The 21,217-nt window shown below is 46.0% G+C and overlaps 1 pseudogene across 1 annotated transcript in view; it reads left to right on the top strand.

The window, feature by feature from the left end:
* The window catches only part of LOC308578008 (protein CIMAP1C-like), a 33,088-nt pseudogene extending 12,825 nt beyond the window's left edge, over nt 1-20,263 (top strand). Inside the window, exon 5 of the transcript in view lies at nt 19,514-20,263. The product of the transcript in view is annotated as a protein CIMAP1C-like (transcript). The remainder of the gene's footprint in view (nt 1-19,513) is intronic.
* The last annotated feature ends 954 nt before the right edge of the window (nt 20,264-21,217 follow it).

Raw genomic sequence — 21,217 nt, 5'->3', positions numbered from 1 at the left:
CCCAGCCCCCTGCCAGACAGGAGACGCCATCAAGCACTCCTGATATATGGTTGTCAGGCCTTTGTTTAAAGACCTCCAAAAAGGAGATCTTTCATTGATGATGCATGAGAATGTGAACCCAAGATCCCTGACATCTGTCTAAGATAAAAATTTAAAACTATTAACCATCTGTTTTGGAGGGCCATAGGGCAAGGAGGGCAAGAGGTGAGCTGGTAATTAAGGTTCCTTGTTGAGACAAATGTAAGATATATGACTACTTATTTGTCATTTATAGATAGAAGAATATATAGCTTTTTGTATCCCATAAAAGGCAATAGGAAATGGGTGTATCTTTTAGGATTGGTTATAGCAATCAGCCAATAGGAAATTCAACCAGGCTGATTGGACAGAGGCAGCCAAAGGAGGAGCAAGGGGGCTGGACTGAGGGAATATAAGTGCTGGCCATAATGACAGGAGACCAGGCCAGAGCTTGGTAACCATATACCACTGTGCCTCTCATTTATTTGTCTGACAAATAAATTATTATTTTAATTTCTCTATTGCTGCGTTGAATATTTCATTCCAGCTAAGCGTTAACCACAAGCAGGGTGCTACATTTTATGGTGCCCTGTGACTTGGATAAGTGGTCTGCTGGAACGCAGCCCCTTCGCCTTACTGGGCAGGGTACAAGAGAGAGGACCACTCTTTGCTTACCCAGCGCGCACTGGAAAGTTTTTTTCCAGGGGAACGCAGAAGTCTCGTCTGTCTGATACCCTGCCCACCGACGGCGACGGACCGGGGGGAACCAGAGAAATAAACAGGCAACCAACTAAGGGTAAGTGCACTAAGGGGTTTTTGGCCCTCCAATTAATTGGGAGGAAGAGAAGTCTTGATCAAACTTCTGCGTCTCAGTAAAGGGGAACTGAGTACGCTAGGTGGTTGGGTACATCAGATGGTGATCTGGTGTAGGGAAAGGGAAAGGTTGGGAGGTAGAGTGTGTGGTGAAGTATCCAACGCATTGTATGTGTGAGAAAGTACAATTTGTAGCTGACCTGAGTGTGGAGTGGGTAGTACTTCGGTTCCCAGTAAGGCGACTTCACGGGGCAAGGAATCTCACGAAGCGTGTGTGTGAGTGACTGAGCGGATACTTCACAGGGCCATACAATGGGAGTTGGGGGTTCAAAGGGGGGAAATACACCTCTTGAATGTATGTTAAATAATTTTAAGAAAGCCTTCTCAGGGGCATATGGAGTCAAAATGACGCCAGAGCGCTTGAGAACGTTATGTGAATTAGAGTGGCCGAAACAAAATACTGAATGGCCATCTCAGGGAACCTTTGATATAAATTTAGTAAGCAAACATTGGTCTAACATTGCCAAAGAAACTGGAGGGTGCCCAGAACAATTTTCATATATAGATTCTTGGCTGAGCACATTAAATAAAAATCCTCCATGGATAAGGGAATGCAAAGTCCAACGATGCAAATTATTGGCTGTAAAAGCCGAAGCTAGGAAAGGAATCTTGCCAAATAAACTCAAACCCATTTTTGAGGGACCAGAGGAAGAGCTGCTTCCACCTCCACCCTATGCTCCACATCGAAGGGAGCCTAATCCAAACACTCCACCAGTTGTAACCCCAAGGCAAGAAAGTGGAATGAATAATGGGGCTGGAGTCACAGAACTTGATTCCTTGATAGATTATGATAAATATCTTCAGGAGGCATTGGAGGCCTATAATAAAGCCCAAGCAGAAGTGGTTATTCCACCTGTGAGTCCCAGTAGAACTCCATCTACAGTCTCTTTTAGTGGAACAACTGATTGCCTACCCCAAACCCCTGTACATCCAAGTCCTAGAGAATTATTACAGAAGTTACAGGGAGACCTTAATCGGTCAGCAAGCAATACAGCCAGGCGTATAAGGCTGCTAAAAGAACGCCTTGGGACAAATACCATCCCCTATGATTTGAGGCCCCTAGAGCAAAGCGAAGAGAAAGATCACGTAGTAGCCCCTCTCAGAAGAGTATTTGATGCACTTGAGGAGCCTGTGCTGGTTAACGGGCAACTCGGACCACGGCCACCTCGAACTTCAACCCTCCAGTACATTCCATTCACAACTACGGATCTGATGAATTGGAAAACACACACCCCATCTTTTGCAGAAAAACCTCAGGCTATGATGGACTTGGTGACTTCAATAATAAATACTCATAGTCCTACTTGGACAGATTGCCGCCAGCTCCTGAATACTCTGTTCACCACTGAGGAAAGGAGAGACATAATTGAAAAGGCACAGATATATTTGCGTGAGCAGGCCAGAGTGGGAAATATTTTTAATATTGACCGTCATCTCCAAGACAACTTTCCCTTGGAAGATCCTAATTGGGATCCAAACAATGCAATTCATCTGGCCAGGCTTACCACCTACCGCCAGACGCTTGTGCAAGGTATCCGCAGGGCATGCCAGAAGCCCACTAATATGTCTAAAGTCTCAGAAGTAGAACAGAAACCAAATGAGAGTCCAGGAGACTTTTTAGAGAGGCTGCAGGAAGCCTATCGTATATGGACTCCTTTTGACCCTGAAGCCCCTGAAAACAGCAGAATGATTACTGCTACATTTGTGGCCCAGTGCGCTTCTGACATTCGTAAGAAAATTCAGAAATCAGAAGGATGGGAAGGGATGCTGATGAGCCAAATTATGGCCATTGCACGCCGAGTTTATCGGAATAGGGATGAGGCTGAGAAGCAAGAGAAGAAGAAGTGGCAGAAGGAAAAGATGGTGATGCTAGCCACAGCAGTGATGTGTTACCCATAACACTGTTTTGTGTTCGGTGTGCACCCACAAAAAGACTTAAGTTGTCACCTTTTGAGCTCCTGTATGGGAGGCCGCCCTCCTTTGTTCAGGATATTCCAGCTGACCTCAAACAAATAGGAGACCATGTGACACAGGAACAAGTGCACTCTCTTTCCCGTGTTGTTTTTTGTTTCTCTTAACAGGTGGGCCCTCGAGCGCACGCCGTGCAGCATTGCCGAGCCGATTCATCAGTTCCAGGCTGGCGATAGCGTATGGGTGAAAGAGTGGAAACGAGATCCACTTGCACCTAAGTGGCGTGGACCTTACACCGTCTTGCTCTCTACTCCAGTGTTTCCCAACCGGTGTTCCGCGGCACACTAGTGTGCCGCGAGACGTTGCCTGGTGTGTCGTGGGAGGGAGGCGGGCGAGTCGGGCGGCGAGAGGCGGGGCGGCGGCAGCGAGGAGAGGCCGCCCAGCGCGGGGCTCTCACTGTCTGCCTGCCTGGCTGCCTGCGTGGCGCTGACGTCCGGGGCTGTAACGTGCCCCACATAGGCACACGCGGGGCGGCGAGCGAGCTCCCTCCCACATCCCATCGCCGGCTCTGCACCAGGCGGTAGAGCTCGGCGAAGTCGCTGCGCTGGAAGGCCAGCAGCGCGCGCGCCTTGGCCAGGCTCTCGCCCGCCTGCGCCTCCAGGCATGGCGCCTCGGCGTCGGGCGGCAGCGAGCCCAGGAAGCGGCCCAGCCGGCCGGGGTCGCCCGCCTGCAGCAGCGCCTCGCACACGCACGAGACCTGCTCCGCCGAGAAGCGCGGTGAGCGCGGAGGATCGGGCACGGCGGAGGCCAGCCCCGCGCTTGGAGAGGACGCAGCAGCCGTCGCCAAACCCGATCCTCCTCCTCCTGCTCCGCCGCCGTCCTCTGGCTCTCGGCCGGGAGGAGCCTGCAGCGACGGGGCGGGCGCCGAAGTTGGCAGAAGTTGGCGCGCCTCCTCGGCAGCGCCTTCGTCCTCCTCCTCCTGCCTCTGCTCTCCTCCGGCGGCGGGGGCGCGCCGCCCTCCCCGGCCGGGGGGCTCGGTGGGGCCCGCGGGGAAGGAGGCCATGTTCGCGGTGCGCGGGATCGCGGCCCCCCTCGCCCGCCTCCGGCCCACTCCCCTCCCCCTGCGCGCTGCCCTAGCCGTGCGGGTCTCCTCCCCCTGCGCCGCCGTCCCCTTTCCACATCCTAGGAGCCGCGGTCTGCCTTCCGCCCCCGGGCCGTGGCGCGGCTCCCAGCCCGGGCTGGCCTCCGCCTCCTGGGACGCGCGCCCACCCCCGCGGCCCCCCAAACTTCAGAGCAACTCTCCAGGCGCTTCTCCCCCGCCTCGGTCTCCCTCCTTTCCACTTCTCTTCCCCCCTTCCTTCCCTCTTTCTCTTTCGCTCCCACCCACCTTTCCTTCTATTAACTTTCCTTTCCCCTTCCCATGTAGAACAGTCCCTGCAAATAAAAACCTAGTATATTTGGAAGAGGGATGCTAGCCTAACCATTACCTTCCATGCTGTTACTATATTTTTTTACATAAGTAAAAAGTGACCTTTCCCCATCTGGCATGGTGGTGTGCCTCGAGATTTTTTTCATGAAACAAGTGTGCCTTTGCCCAAAAAAGGTTGGGAAACACTGCTCTACTCCAACAGCGGTGAAGGTAGCTGAGGTGACCCCCTGGATTCATCACTCCCGTTTGAAGAAGTCCGAAGGCAGTTGGACGTGCAAAGGTGACCCCTCTAATCCTCTTAAACTGACTCTCTCCAAAAACCCCTGTATCTAGCCCTACCGGGAACGGGCTAGGTCACGGGCAATATTAGACGACCGGCCTGCTGCAGCCACAACCTGGAAGCTGGCTGACCTGTGCACGCCTGAAGCTTGAGGAGCATCTGAACCAGCGATTGTGAAAGGAAAGTTTCTCTTATACAATTAATTGACTGCCCCCCCCTTGTGGAACAATTATCAAGGATATTACTCATTGGGGATCCTTGGGATATATGTTTTGGTCTTGGTGGTTCCCCACTTCTGTCACTGGGGGAATTATATTGGGACTAATATTTTTATGCTATCACAATAAGGTAATCTTTTGTGGAAGGAATGCATATACTACATATCAACATGATTTTATTATTAATCCTGATCCCTTGGGAAGGGGAAGGGTCCTTGAATCTGACCAAATTTGCTAAATATGGATTCCGCCATGACCACAATATGTGGGTAGGCTTAGCTGAGATGGTAGCCAATGTTGCAAATAGGACCAATTGCCTTGTTTGCTCTCTTGGGCCAGATGATTCAGAGGGAGGTATGCCCTTATTACCGATACCATTAAATGCCATTGGTATGGTAAGCGAAATGCCACACCAAACAGAAGTACAGAATTTCCCCGGATGGAACTCATCTAAACCACTACGAGTTATACCTGTACAAGGGGAATTCTGTGTACATAAATCATCAGAGGCAGCTGATCCTACCATGGTAGGCTCTTCTCATTGTCACTATACTTGGGATTATATTAAGAATAGTCAAACCTGGGCAAATGGTACTACCTATCGAACTCGGAATACCTTGCCCTGTGCACCTCCTTTTATTCATGCATGGAAAGTGGTATGGAACATAACTGTGACAGAGAAAGGCAATCTAACATACTGCACTGTGAACTCTCTACCCCTTTTGATATTTCGCCTTATGCACTCCACATACCAAAAACCTCAGACCCGATGGTTGTGGTGGATATGTGGAGAATGGGCATACAAGCAACTCCCTTCCAAATGGAGTGGGACTTGTTTCTTGGGATGGATATTACCACCAATGTGGATTATGCCCACTAATTTGGCCAAGCGTACACGAAGAAACGCTGATATTTCTCGTATAGCAGGAGGAAGTACCCAAAGTTGGAGCGATACTGATGATTGGCCACCAGAGCGCATTATAGCCTATTATGATCCTGCCTCCTGGAATCCTGGTGAGCTCATACAAGGGGCACGGGATCCTATTTATAATCTAAACAGAATAATTCGATTGCAAGCAGTAGTGGAACTTGTAACCAATGCAACGGCCCAGAGTTTGAGACTTATTGCACAACAGCTGGATGAAAGTAGAGCCGCCATTTTGCAGCTGAAAATGGGAATGGATTATGTACTTGCCAGGCAGGGAGGCCTATGTGGAGTCTTGAACTTGACAGGGAATGCCTGTTGCTTTAACATTTCTGATAATGGTGAGGCAATCCGTGTGTTGGCCACAAAGATGGAGAGTATAGCACATGTCCCAGTACAAACATGGGAAGGATGGGATATGGGATGGCTCACCAACTGGTTACCTAATGTTGCGGGACTCAAAGGGATACTATTGTCTTGCTTGTTTTTCTTGACGGTAGTAATAATGGTTTTATGTATGGTGCCATGTATCATTTCATGTTTTAGAAGTACAATTAGCAAGATGATTTCGAATGAAACTCTACCTCATATCATGGCCCTATATAGAGCTTTACCTCAGGAATATGATGAAGGTCAAGCTATCAAGGACACTTGGGATGAAGGTCCTTGAGCTTGAAAGGGGGGAATGAGGTATCTAATCATAGCCTGCATTTTTATCAAGGCTTATAGTTTGATTAGGGTCTGTATTTTAAAATGAGCTTAAAGATTTTCAAATGTTTTATGCCAGGCAGAAGTACTTTGGCAAGATGTTTATCCTCCTGGACAAGGGGGCCCCCTGATTTATAGCAGAAAACAATTCTCAAAGTCGTAAAAAGGGAATTACAGGCTGAGACCAAGGCTACACTGACCCTACATAATTAATAGTTGGTAAACAGTAAAATAAAACCATGTGCCTTAAACTTGAGCCATATCTTCTTAAGGTTAAAGGCCAAGAGTAAATGGAAAAGAAAACAACTGGCTGAGAAGGGAAGTGTAAATAGAAGAAGGGGCTTTTATTTTGAGGCTGTAAACTGGTCCATCCTTTCCTTTGAGAAGGTTTATTCTTCTAAAAAGCTATCTATGGTAATGTATGAAATATACTGGCTTAAATATAATTATGCAAAGGATCTAGAAAGAAAGAAATGTTAAATTCTTATTTCATAGAGTCATATTGCTGTAGGAGACCAGAGGGGCAGATGAGCCCAGCCCCCTGCCAGACAGGAGACGCCATCAAGCACTCCTGATATATGGTTGTCAGGCCTTTGTTTAAAGACCTCCAAAAAGGAGATCTTTCATTGATGATGCATGAGAATGTGAACCCAAGATCCCTGACATCTGTCTAAGATAAAAATTTAAAACTATTAACCATCTGTTTTGGAGGGCCATAGGGCAAGGAGGGCAAGAGGTGAGCTGGTAATTAAGGTTCCTTGTTGAGACAAATGTAAGATATATGACTACTTATTTGTCATTTATAGATAGAAGAATATATAGCTTTTTGTATCCCATAAAAGGCAATAGGAAATGGGTGTATCTTTTAGGATTGGTTATAGCAATCAGCCAATAGGAAATTCAACCAGGCTGATTGGACAGAGGCAGCCAAAGGAGGAGCAAGGGGGCTGGACTGAGGGAATATAAGTGCTGGCCATAATGACAGGAGACCAGGCCAGAGCTTGGTAACCATATACCACTGTGCCTCTCATTTATTTGTCTGACAAATAAATTATTATTTTAATTTCTCTATTGCTGCGTTGAATATTTCATTCCAGCTAAGCGTTAACCACAAGCAGGGTGCTACACTCCCTCCTCAGGCTCATTCCCATCCGGCCTAGGGGGCGGGGCCCAGGCTCACCTTCGCCACAGCGTTAAGAGGCCTCATTGGGGTCTGGGACATCCCTGCTGCTGCATCGTGAGTGTTGGAGAAGGCCTCTCCCTCCTCAGGCTCACTCCATCCGGCCTAGGGGGCGGGGCCCAGGCTCACCCCCGTAATAGTTTTAAGGACACTGGTGCTGCTGCAGCAAATGTTGAAGATGTTTATATATATTTTAAGGTATTTTAAAGGTGTTTTTATTGTTTACTTTGTTGTACCACCGTGAATGGTGGTTTTTATCTATGTATTTTTGTTTGTTCCGTCTTGTTTTGTTTTTGGGGTTGGACATCGAGTGGGGTGGGGATTGGTTTTGTTTGGGCATAATTGTTTTGGTTGTTTTGTTTTCTAATTTGTAAATGGAGGTTAGTATGAGGCTTGGGATTGCTACCGTGGAGGGGCGAGGGAGGTATGGAGGTGGGGGCAGATGTTATAGGCGAAGGGGATTGAGATACGGATATGCTCGTACCCCTTCCAATCTGCGCCCCATCTCGAGGGACGAGGGTAGGGTGAGCAAGGATTACTCACCTCCTTCACTGGTGTTGTGCAATGCCAGGTCTATAGGCAACAAAACCGCTACCCTGCGAGATTTCTTTACCTCGCAGGGGGTTGACCTGGCTTGTGTGATGGAGACCTGGGTGCACGAAGGGGTAACTGTTACCTTACGAGAGATGGCGCCCCCGGGTTTCTCCGTCCTCCACCAGTCACGGACTGTGGGCCGGGGGGGAGGGGTGGCAGTATTAATCCGGGAAGATTGTTCTTTCAGGGCTCTACCATCGCCATTGATCCCCGGCATTGAATGTGTTGGCCTAGTGTGGGGCTCCGAGGAGAGCTTGGCTGTCTGGCTGGTGTACCGGCCACCTAGCGTACCAGCAGCCACCCTGTCAGGCCTGTTGGAGGCGGTGGCCAGCTGGGCCTTGGAGTTCCCTAACCTATTGGTATTGGGAGACTTCAACTTCCACGCTGATGCCACTCCCTACTCACAGGCTCTGGAACTGGTGTCTTCCATGGCGACACTAGGGCTCTCCCAGTTTGTTTCGGGCCCCACACATCAAGCAGGCCACACGCTGGATTTGATCTTTGGCGCCGGTATAGATGTGATCATGTCTCCTTCGATGAAGGTGCCATGGTCTGATCACTATGCTCTGAAAGCCAGGATTGATGTTCCACCCCCACCCTGCTTAGGTGGCGAGCCGATTTGGGCTCGCCCGCAGAGGCTGATGGACCCTGATAGATTCCGTCAAGCCTTGCGGGACCTTTCTCCCCCTGGCGACTCATTGACTGAGCTTGTTGAGGGCTGGAATACCCAGCTCCTGGCAGCCATCGATGAGATTGCACCTAAGCGCCCTCTACGACCCTGCAGAAACCGGGCTCCCTGGTTTACCGAGGAGCTTCAGAAAATGAAGCGGGACCTCAGACGGCTAGAGCGAGTATGGCGGGGTGCCCGTGACGGAGCCTCAAGAACATCTTATAGGGTTTTTATGAAAACCTATGAGATGGCAGTGAAGGCCGCTAAGAAGTCTTACTTCTCGGCTTGCATTGCATCCGCTAGCTCTCGCCCGGCGCAATTATTTAGTATAATTCGGTCTTTAACATCCCTTGAAGGACAGCCAAATTTAAATAACAATCTGACACACAGCTGTGAGGCATTTGCGAGCTTTTTTGCGGAGAAGGTCCTGTTGCTCCGCCATGACCTCCCTGCCAATTTGGATACAATAAAGGAACTGGAGGCCCCTCGACTGTCCTCGGGTCCAGTATTGGACCACTTTGACCGGATATCTCCAGCCGATGTGGACAGATTCCTCCAAGCTGGAAAGCCCACCACCTGTCCTCTTGACCCGTGCCCGTCATGGCTGATTAGAGCGTGTCCAGACGAGGTGCGGGCCCCCCTGGGGGATATCATCAATTTGTCCCTTGGCACCGGGATATTCCCAGGGGAACTGAAGGAGGCGGTGGTGCGTCCGCTCTTAAAGAAAACATCATTAGATCCCTCAAATCTATCCAATTACCGCCCGGTCTCGAATCTTCCATTCCTGGGTAAGGTGATTGAGAGAGCGGTTGCTGAACAGCTTGGTAGGTTTCTGGATGAAACATCTGCTTTGGATCCATTCCAGTCCGGCTTCCGCGCTGGTCATGGGACCAAGACGGCTCTGGTCGCCCTAACAGATGATCTCCGCAGGCAGCTGGATCGAGGCGGGTCGGGGCTGCTGATTCTTCTAGATCTGTCAGCAGCCTTTGACATGGTCGATCACGAACTCCTGGACCACCGCCTTGCCGACGTGGGGATCCAGGGCACAGTCCTTCAATGGCTGCGCTCGTTTCTCTCTGGTCGGGGACAGAGGGTGGCGCTTGGGGGGGAATTGTCATCGCGCCACTCCTTGGTGTGTGGAGTGCCTCAGGGTGCAATTCTCTCCCCGATGCTTTTTAACATCTTTATGCGCCCCCTCGCCCAGCTTGTCCGGAGTTTTGGGTTGGGTTGCCATCAGTATGCTGATGACACCCAACTCTATCTGTTGATGGATGGCCATCCTGACTCGGCCCCAGACACACTGACCAGATGTCTGGAAGCTGTGGCTGGATGGTTACGTGGGAGCCGGTTGAAGTTAAATCCTTCGAAGACAGAGGTCCTCTGGCTGGGGCGGGACGATATGGGATTGAGGGGGCAACTCCCATCTCTTGCGGGGGTGCAATTAGTGCCAGCACCGTCCGTTAAGAGTTTGGGTGTAATCTTCGATACCTCCCTCTCCATGGAGGCGCAGATTACAGCTATAACAAAGGCGGCATTTTTTCATCTCCGCCAAGCTAAGCAGTTGGCCCCTTATCTCTCTCGCCCTGACCTAGCCACTGTGATCCATGCGACGGTCACCTCCAGACTGGATTATTGTAACTCGCTCTACGTGGGGCTGCCCTTGAGACTGACCCAGAAACTCCAGCGGGTGCAGAATGCCGTGGCGAGACTCCTTATGGGGTCTTCGCTGCGAGATCACATTCACCCGGTACTATACCAGCTGCACTGGCTCCCGGTGGAGTACAGGAGAAAGATACAGTGTTTATAGAGTGCTGGTTTTAACCTTTAAAGCCCTATACGGCCTAGGACCCTCGTACCTACGGGACCGCCTCTCCTGGTATGCCCCACAGAGAAACCTACAGTCTGCCAATAATAACATCCTCAAGGTCCCAGGCCTCAGAGAGGTTAGGCTGGCCTCAACTAGAGCCAGGGCCTTCTCGGCTGTGGCCCCAATCTGGTGGAATGCTCTGTCACAAGAGACTAGGGCCCTGCGGGACCTGACATCTTTCCGCAGGGCCTGCAAGACAGAGTTGTTCCACCAGGCCTTTGGTCAGGGCGCAGCCTGACTCCCTCCTCTGGCAACCTGCACATAATTTTGCTTAATTGGTTGCCTTCAATTTGATTTAATTAATTTTTATAATGAAATATTTTTAGATTGTGTAACTATTTTACTGTTTGATTATTTGATTGTTGTTAGCCGCCCTGAGCCCGGCTTCGGCTGGGGAGGGCGGGATATAAATAAAATTTTATTATTATTATTATTATTATTATTAAACGGTTGCAAGTCAGCTTGGTTCTCTACTTGCCGCAGAACTCACGACAGAGAGAATCTGCGCCGTGATTCTCAATGAGAAAGATCGCCTTGCTGCAATAGATGTCAAAGACAGGGGGAGAGAAGCTCGGAGTTCTGACACCCCCACTGCTATTGCTAGTGAAGAACAGGCTGTTGCTTTGAACGTTGTCCATTGTTTCAATTGTGGACAGACTAGGCATCTTCAGCGGAATTGTAAGAAGCCATGTCAACACAAAGGAGCTCAGGGGAGCTCTGCAAAGCCTGAAGCGTCAGGCAAAAGTCGTACCAAGTCCCAGGTGAAACCTGCAAAAGACTTCCGGTCAGCACCAGCGACAAATGGCGGATTCCCTCTGAGCTCCGGAGGGAATCGGCTCCACGGGGACAGGGTCTGACCGCTGCGGCGAAGCGGGACCCGAAGAAATCTCAGGCGGGGAAGCCTGAGAACTTGGAGACTCGGCGGGCTCCGTTTGCGCCCCCCTTTTTAAAGGCTCCGGAACGGAAAGGGGGTGTGTGGCGCGGAGAGCACTGATTTCTTTCTGGACAATGGGAAGCTAAAGCAACTACCCGTGAGTAGGAGTAAGCAAGTAATTGGAAGAAAAATTTAGTTAATTTGGCACCGAAACGGGAAAGGCACAAACAGGAAGTCTGCCTCTTCCGACTTGTAAATAGATTAAAGTAAAGAGACTGTAAAGCTGTAACCCTGAAAGACGACTTTTAAAGGTCAAATCCAGCACCAAAAAAGACGACTCCCCTCCGGTTTGCAGGAGTGGAGGGGGGAGAACCGAGCATTATTTTACCTGCAAGAAAAGAGGGTGTAAATATATTTCTGCTGTCTCGGAAATCTGGGAACGGACTGCCTATGACAGGGAAGGTCGACCAGTGGGAAGAATTGTCTGCATGTTAAGGGTAAAGAATATTGACACTTTGAGAAAGATACAGTGTTTATAGATCTGCCTTTGACTATAAAGTAACTTTTTAGAGACACTGAAACTTTTCTAAAAGCATTGAAACTCTGGCTTTTGAGGGATATTGGAACTTTTAAGAACTATACTTGTTTTTAACAGTTGCATAGTGAAGTTGGAAGGGTGTCCCCCTAGAGGAGACTACGTTGTAACAACTATTTTGTCATCAAGTTACCAAGCTCTGGAAAATTACTTTGCAAAACAAACTCACCAAGCGTGTGACTGACCTTGGGCTTGTTATGGCAGATGGGAAAGGGAAGATAGAGCTGGTGAGTGGCATACAGGATAAAACTACCAGATCCGGCAGACAATACAAGACTGATATTACTTTTCAGAGAAGGGCCTCAACATCCGGAGTGGCAGGCACAGTAGGAGCTGCTGCTTCGCAAGTAAAATCAAAAGCTATGTCATCTGAAGAGCTATTGGCTCAGGCACTTGGCAAAATTGATGCATCTTTGGAAAAATTAGCCAAACAGGTTGCAGAGACAAATAAACAAGTAGCTGGGGCCTCAGCAAAAATAGATTTGAACACTCCAAGTATTAATGAACTGGGGAACAAGGTGAACTCCAATACACAGTCCATTGAAAAACTATTAGAGGAATCAGCCTCGACTCGACAGATTGCAGAGGAAGCTAAGGATATTGCAACTGCTGTTCAAGAGAAGATACCACCGGTATATAAGAAATTAGAGGATCACGACCTGACACTGTCTATGATTGAATTACAAAGAAAGGAGAGAAACCTAAGAATTAGAGCAGTACCTGAAAGTGAGAAAGACAACTTGATAGACTTCCTTACAAAGGAATTCACAGACTTTTGGCTACAAGACCTGGGGAAAGATGAATTCAAGATAGTGAGTGCATTTAGACTCAGCAAAAGACAAGGAAAGAACAGAGCAAGAGATTGTTTGATCACCTTAAGAACAAAAGAAGAAAGAGATAAAATCTTGAATCTGCACTACCAAAGAACCTTGGAAATTGAAGACTCATTTGTTGAGTCCTTCAAGGATATACCTAAACACATTTTGGATATAAGGGCTTATTATAAAGATCTTGTCGGCCTACTTAGAAGAAATAAAATACTCTTCAGGTGGGAATTTCCCCAAGGTTTATCTTTTAAATACAAAGGAAGGAAAATAAGAATAAGGACAGTGAATGATAAAGACAAGTTTCTGAAAGATCACGAGGAGGACTTACAGAAGGAAGTGGAATCAGGAGAGGAGCTGACTGCATCAGGAAAAGGAATTCTAGACATAGCAAACTTGTCATTTGGATTCCCGGGCCCAGGGAAAGACACACCACCGACAGAAGAACAACAACAACTCGGTGCAGTTGGAGGGAAAGCTAAGTAACTTACCATGGCTCTGCAACTTTTAACCTGGAATTGTAATGGACTGAATTCCCCTCGGAAGAGGAAATCTGTTTTTCATGTATTAAGGAAAGAAGAATTGGACTTGATTTGTTTAAAAGAAACACATGTAATGAGGCTACACAGGAAAATGCTTATTAATAAGAGATTGGGACAAGAATTTATTTCGTATGACAAAGTTAAAAAGAGAGGCTTGGTGATATATGCAAAGGAGAAATTGCTACCAAAATTTCATAGAATCATAGAATCATAGAGTTGGAAGAGACCACAAGGGCCATTGAGTCCAACCCCCTGCCAAGCAGGAAACACCATCAGAGCACTCCTGACATATGGTTGTCAAGCCTCTGCTTAAAGACCTCCAAAGTAGGAGACTCCACCACACTCCTTGGCAGCAAATTCCACTGTCGAACAGCTCTTACTGTCAGGAAGTTCTTCCTAATGTTTAGGTGGAATCTTCTTTCTTGTAGTTTGGATCCATTGCCCCGTGTCCGCTTCTCTGGAGCAGCAGAAAACAACCTTTCTCCCTCCTCTATGTGACATCCTTTTATATATTTGAACATGGCTATCATATCACCCCTTAACCTCCTCTTCTCCAGGCTAAACATGCCCAGCTCCCTTAGCCGTTCCTCATAAGGCATCGTTTCCAGGCCTTTGACCATTTTGGTTGCCCTCCTCTGGACACGTTCCAGTTTGTCAGTGTCCTTCTTGAATTGTGGTGCCCAGAACTGGACACAGTACTCCAGGTGAGGTCTGACCAGAGCAGAATACAGTGGCACTATTACTTCCCTTGATCTAGATGCTATACTCCTATTGATGCAGCCCAGAATTGCATTGGCTTTTTTAGCTGTCGCGTCACACTGTTGGCTCATGTCAAGTTTGTGGTCAACCAAGACTCCTAGATCCTTTTCACATGTACTGCTCTCAAGCCAGGTGTCCCCCATCTTGTATTTGTGCCTCTCATTTTTTTTTTGCCCAAGTGCAATACTTTACATTTCTCCTTGTTAAAGTTCATCTTGTTTGTTTTGGCCCAGTTCTCTAATCTGTCAAGGTCGTTTTGAAGTGTGATCCTGTCCTCTGGGGTGTTAGCCACCCCTCCCAGTTTGGTGTCATCTGCAAATTTGATCAGGATGCCCTTGAGTCCATCATCCAAGTCGTTGATAAAGATGTTGAATAAGACCAGGCCCAAGACAGAACCCTGTGGCACCCCACTAGTCACTCTTCTCCAGGATGAAGAGGAACCACTTATACCGAAAACAGAGACTGAAAAGACTCAACTTAAGAACTACCATCCCATATCCTTATTAAATGTGGATTACAAAATTTTTGCTGATATTTTGGCTAAGAGGCTGAAAAAAGTACTGATTGAAGAGATTCATAAGGACCAAGCGGGTTTTCTGCCGGGAAGACATTTATCTGATAATCTGAGGAACGTAATTGACATTTTGGAAAAGTTAGAAGTGAATATAAACACTAAAGCAGTTTTGATATTCGTGGATGCAGAGAAAGCCTTTGATAATATATCTTGGAGTTTTATGAAAAAGAACTTGCAGGGTATGGGGGTAGGCCAAGGTTTTGAAAATGGTATAGGTGCAATATATTCTGAACAAAAGGCTAAATTAATTGTAAATAATGTGGTTACGGAACAATTTAAGATAGAAAAAGGAACACGACAGGGGTGCCCAATTTCCCCATTGCTTTTTATATCGGTCCTGGAGGTTCTGCTCAATATGATCGGAAGAGACCGGCAGGTTAAAGGTATACAGGTCGGAGCTAAACAATATAAATTGAGAGCATTTGCAGGTAACCTAGTTTTGACGTTACAGGAGCCAGAGTCTAGTACCAAAAGAGTATTAGAATTAATTCAAGAGTTTGGTCAGGTGGCAGGATTTAAATTGAACAAATTAAAAACTAAGGTTTTGGAGAAAAACTTAACATCATTGGAAAGAGAGAAGTTCCAGAATGAAACAGGTTTGACTGTGGTTAAGAAAGTGAAATACTTGGGGATTAATATGACAGCTAAAAATGGAAATTTGTTTAAAGATAACTATGAAAAATGCTGGACGGAAGTTAAAAAAGATTTAGAAATTTGGTCAAACTTGAAGCTTTCCTTGTTAGGTCGAATTGCTGTTATAAAGATGAATGTATTGCCAAGAATGTTATTTTTGTTTCAATCATTGCAAATTTTGGACAAAATGGACTGTTTCAAGAAGTGGCAGAGAGACATTTCTAGATTTGTCTGGCAGGGCAAGAAGCCCAGAATAAAATTTAAAATATTAACTGATGCAAAGGATAGAGGTGGATTTGCCCTGCCAGACTTTAAACTCTACTATGAATCAGCGGCATTTTGCTGGCTGAAAGAATGGCTGCTTCTTGAGAACACAGACATTTTGGATTTAGAAGGTTTTAATAACGTTTTGGGTGGCATGCATACTTGTGGTATGACAAGGTTAAAGCACATAAAGCATTTAAAAATCATATTGTCAGAAGAGCATTGTTTAATGTCTGGATAAGATATAAAGATTTACTTGAAAATAAAACCCCAAGGTGGTTGTCACCGATGGAAGCAAAGGCCCAGAAAAAGCTCAATATGGAGGCCAAATGGCCGAAATATTGGGAAATTTCGGAACAAGAAGGAGATAAACTGAAATTACAGAGTTTCGAGAAATTAAAAAGTAAAGTGAGAGATTGGCTCCATTATTATCAGATAATGGAGGCCTACAATTTGGATAAAAAAGTTGGCTTCCAGGTGGAAAATACTAAACTGGAAACAGAACTGTTAGAACCCAAAACCAAGATTTTGTCAAAAATGTATAACTTGCTGTTGAAATGGAATACTCAGGATGAAACGGTTAAATCTGTCATGATTAAATGGGCACAAGATGTTGGACATAATATTAATTTTGCTGACTGGGAACAGTTGTGGACCACCGGAATGAAATTTACGGCATGTAATGTCTTAAGAGAAAATATTATGAAAATGATTTACAGGTGGTACATGACCCCAGTCAAGCTCGCAAAAATCTATCTATCATTTGCCCGATAACAAATGTTGGAAATGTAAAGAAATGGAAGGTACATTCTTTCACCTTTGGTGGACGTGCCCAAAGATTAAGGCTTTCTGGGAGATGATATATAATGAACTGAAAAAGGTATTTAAGTATACCTTCCTGAAAAAACCAGAGGCCTTTCTCCTGGCCAATTGGTGCCAAAGAAGGACAGAACTTTTTTTATGTATGCAACGACAGCAGCAAGAATACTTATTGCAAAGTATTAGAAGACGCAAGATTTGCCCACTTTGGGAGAATGGCAGATGAAGCTGATTGACTGTATGGGACTGGCAGAAATGGCTGGCAGAATCCGTGACCAGGGAGAAGAGTCGGCAGAGGAAGATTGGGAAAAATTTAAGGACTATTTACAAAAATATTGCAAAATTAAGGAATGTTGAATGATGTTGGATTGAAATTAAGCGGTTTTCAGCTGTAATGGTAAAAGGAATTTGATAAAATGGTTTTCTTTTATTCAAAGTTATAATAATCTAAGAAAATAAGGTGTTTTTTTCTTCTTTTTCTTTTTAAGCTGTAATGCTTTGAGATAAGGATTTGCTGTATGAATAATCTGAATTGGATATACAAGAAGGGGAGGTATGAGGAGGTCGGGGAAAGATGTTATGAGAAAATAAGCTGTGAAATTTATGTGGTTTTGGGTTTTTTTGTTCTTTTTTCTTTTTGTTTGTAAAAATTGGAAACTCTAATAATTTTTTTTTTTTAAAAAAAGAAAGAAACCTGCAAAAGCATTGCTGTCAACAAAAGCCGCATTTTCAACGGAGAACGCTTTTGTTCTTGACACGGGATGCACACAGCACATGACATCGCACAGAGATCTGTTTTCAACATTTAAGAAGCAAAGCTTCACTGTGAAACAGGCCAATGGCCAGGAGCTGAAAGCGACCGGGTTTGGAACTGTGCATCTTGAAAGTCTGAACTTGACTATAAACAATGTGTATTTGGTTCCTGATGTAAAGTTCAATCTGCTGAGTGTTTCGCAGATCACAAAGAAAGGACTGACTTTGTCCTATGATAGAGAAAGCTGCAAAATCTTCAAAGATGGAGAGCTGTATCTTTCTGCCAGAGAGAAAGATGGGCTGTATTTGTTGACTTTTAATCAAAATGATTGCATAAATTGTAATGCATCTGAATCTAACATGATTTCTTTCGCAGGTGTGTAGAAAAACGTCCAGAAGACGACGCAAGTAATCAAAGCTTTTCAGCGAGTGTATGCTGATGTGATTGGTCCTCTAGCACCATCTAGAGGCAATGCAAGATATTATCTTGTGTGTGTGGATTATTTCTCTCATTATGTGTGGGTATATATATTGCAGAAACCACAAGAAGCCTTAGAAAGGTTTAAAGAATTTTGTGACAAGGTTAAGAATGTCCATAATGCTAACATTGATTGTCTTTTCACAGATGAAAAGCCAGTTTTTCTTTTACAGGATTTTCAGGATTTCCTGGATAAGAAAGGGATAAGGCACAAGACTGCTGTTTCTGCAGAAGCATGGAACAGAAGTGTCTGTGTGCAAGTGAACAAAGAATTGTAAAATGGCATGAAGGCACAATTGCTGAGTTCACATTTGCCACATGAGTATTGGGCGGAGTCGATATTGTGTTATTGTTAGTCTTGATTGAGAAAGGTTTCAAAAGATTTGGGAAGTTCTCCTTTTGAGAAGCTGTTCCGTAGAAAACCTTGTGTTGCCCATTTTAAGGTTTTTGGGTCTCATGTGAAGACAGAAGCTCCAGGTGGAGTAAAGAATGCTAGAGGCATTTTTGTGGGTTATGAAAAGGGTCTCTACAGAGTAATTTTGTCTGAATCTGGTCAGGTGATTCTCAGAAAATTTCTAGAGAGTGCTCCTGAACAGGAGAGAGTAATTGTTCACACATTTCCCACTGAGGACAATTCAGATGTTGATGATGATTTTACTGATTACAGTGGTACTCAGAGTGACAGTGATAGCTCAAAGAGCTCAGTTGACACAGTCATTGAGAGGAAATCTCACACAATGGCTAGACCTTCACAAATGAAGGATGAACCACTGTTTACTATTGGAACTGGTTCTCCAAAGAGTCCTGAGACTGAACCAGTGAGCAAAGAGGATCAGCACCTCATACGTAGGTCTGAGAGAGTTACAAAGGGTGTACCACCCAAGAGGTATTCAAAAGAGTTTGCTAACTTAGCTGTTGCATGTGTTACTATTGTTGACAAGTCAAGACAGGTTGAAGCTGTGTCTAAGTCAGAGACAAAGACACAACAGGGAGTTGCTAAGTGTAACACTACATTCCCTAGCCAAGGTAATGCAGATGCACTCATTCCTTGGAAGTCAGACTACCAGAGAGGTACACTGGGGAAACCAGTGGCGGGTAGTTCCAAGGGTGGAACTGAAACAACAGGGGAGTGTTATATGTATAACAACTGTTTGTTTTCTTCTCTGGATCACGCTTTGCTCGCAGCGCACATTGATTCATATGGGGGAGTATGTTACGATATAGAAGCAATGCGGCCGCGAGCTGGTAGCTTGAAAGCAAAACATAATGGGAATGTTGGGACTGTTCCATGGGAAACAGAGGGACAGTCAATTCACAGTGCAGAGGGCGCCGGAATTAGCTGAGAGTGTAATATGAGCTGTACAGGAAGTACAGGTGGAGTTTGTCTCTCGGCTGTTGGAGTTTGAAGAGAGCAGTCGTGTTTTTCTGTAACGCTGCAAAGACAGAAATAAAGGCATGTAAATACGTTTCTGTCTATCTCTTTCCCTGCCGGGGGGGGGGGCAGGAAAGAGGGGTGTGTTCTTCTCACGCTGAGAAGGATCGCCTATCGCGACCTAGCAATGCAGACAGGGAGGTCATCAGGAGATCAAGCCAGGTGCCTGGAGAGTTGCCAGTTTCTCCTGATAAAGGCTTGATTCCCAACAGTATCCACAGGTTTATCCACATGCTCGACAGTGGGGAGCACCAAGTGAGGGGTGTCACCTCCTATCTGCTCTTGGCTTGCAGTTATATCTTGTACGCCTGCCCCAAATGAGTACTACGTGGAGAAGATACACCCACTTGAAGAGTCGAATGCACCAGCGTACACTATGGGCCTTCGAACGCACTACTGGGTGAGCAGCCCAAACCCAGCACCCAACCAATACACCCTTCCACAGACACTGGGTCCAAAGCTGCCTGTCAAACCTGCAGCTCCCTGCCTCTCAATGGCATCCAGTGCCTCTGTGTGGGGCTATGCTAAAGACCTGGTGAGAGGGCCTGGCCCGGCAATGAATACCATACCTGAACCAGATGTTTACCTGTGCCACCAGCCATCCTACAGCATCTCCCAAAGGTTTGCTTCCTCCAGCAAGAACTATACACCAGGACCCCCTGACTACAATGCGGAGCTGGTCACCACTGACAAACCCAGAGCCCCACAGTTCAGTCTTGGGATTCGTCACTCTGAGTATTCTCATGGCACACCTCCAGTTTGTTTACTCAAAGAGTGAGGGTGGACTCACAGGCCACAGAGGTGACTTGCCCCTTTGGGTAGACCCACCTCCAAATAATTCCATTGTGACACAGTGTCAGGAAGCAGGTGTAAATAGCTTGTTTCAGAGGGAGAGATTCTGATGAACTTTGAACACGTTTGGGCTATGCCAGGGTCAGGTAATTGGGGAGGGGGACTAGATAGCCCTCCTTTGTGAGACAGGGGGTCTGCCTTGGTTCTTGGCAAAATCCTTTCTCTATCCTTCCTCCTTCCAGTGTGCATTACTAGTGAAGTGTTTCTCACCCCACCACTTAATTCGCTTTCTGTTACAGAAGATTATTGGGAAGAAGGCTAAGATGCTCTTTTTGCTCATATAAGAAATAGTTTTATAATTTTATAAGTATTACCTTTTTTTTTTACAAAGCTCCATAAATATTTATTTTCCTTGCTACTATTCTATTTACACTGAGAATGAAATGCAAAATGAGAGAGCTGTTTTTAATATTGTGTTTTACCAGTGTATATTGAAGAGCCTTCCAAAGAGTGAATTTATAGGGCAGTCTATGTAACTTGTTTACATGTTACTTGCTTTGCGTAAGTAAGTAAATAAATAAATCCAATTTAGATCGCAGTTTTGGATTTTGTCAGCTTGGGATGACTAATGTACCTTCTAACATGCCTATCATCAAACCACATTCATTATGCTCTCAATTGATAAATGTAGGCTACATTGATTATGTTTATGAGCTCTGTGCATCCCTTCCCCCTCCATACCCAGGTGATTCAATGTATGAAAGGGAGAGTGAGACTGGGCTGCTTAGGTATCGTTTTCTATCCTAACCTCTTATTTGTTGCATGCAGCACCATTTCTGTTCTGCTACAGTTTGTCTCCTGCCAGCAAATATGTTATTTGTCTTGTCTGCTGGTGGTGAAATTATGGCACTTCACATCAGTCTCAAGGTTGAGGGTGCCTCTTGCCCACAACACATACACAGAATTTCCTCTAAGAGAAATGCTGGTTCTTAGCTCTCTCCTCCTAATCTAGATGAGCACCACAAGCCAAAAACCACTTTCTTGGGAAGAAGACTCACTGAACTCACTCACTTCACAATAAGAATGCGTAAGAACCAGGCTCTAAACTGCCTTTTTTCAATGTATTATTTATCCTGTAACAGGGATGTTTTCCCACTATTCTATTCTTCTATAAACCAGATGGGAACTAAGCTGACCCCCTTTCT

This window comes from Podarcis bocagei (assembly GCF_964188305.1).
Source record: "Podarcis bocagei genome assembly, chromosome: W".
Classification (NCBI taxonomy): Eukaryota; Metazoa; Chordata; class Lepidosauria; order Squamata; family Lacertidae; genus Podarcis; species Podarcis bocagei.
Note: the sequence above shows the minus strand (reverse complement) of the source record. Positions and strands in the feature narration are given on the sequence as shown.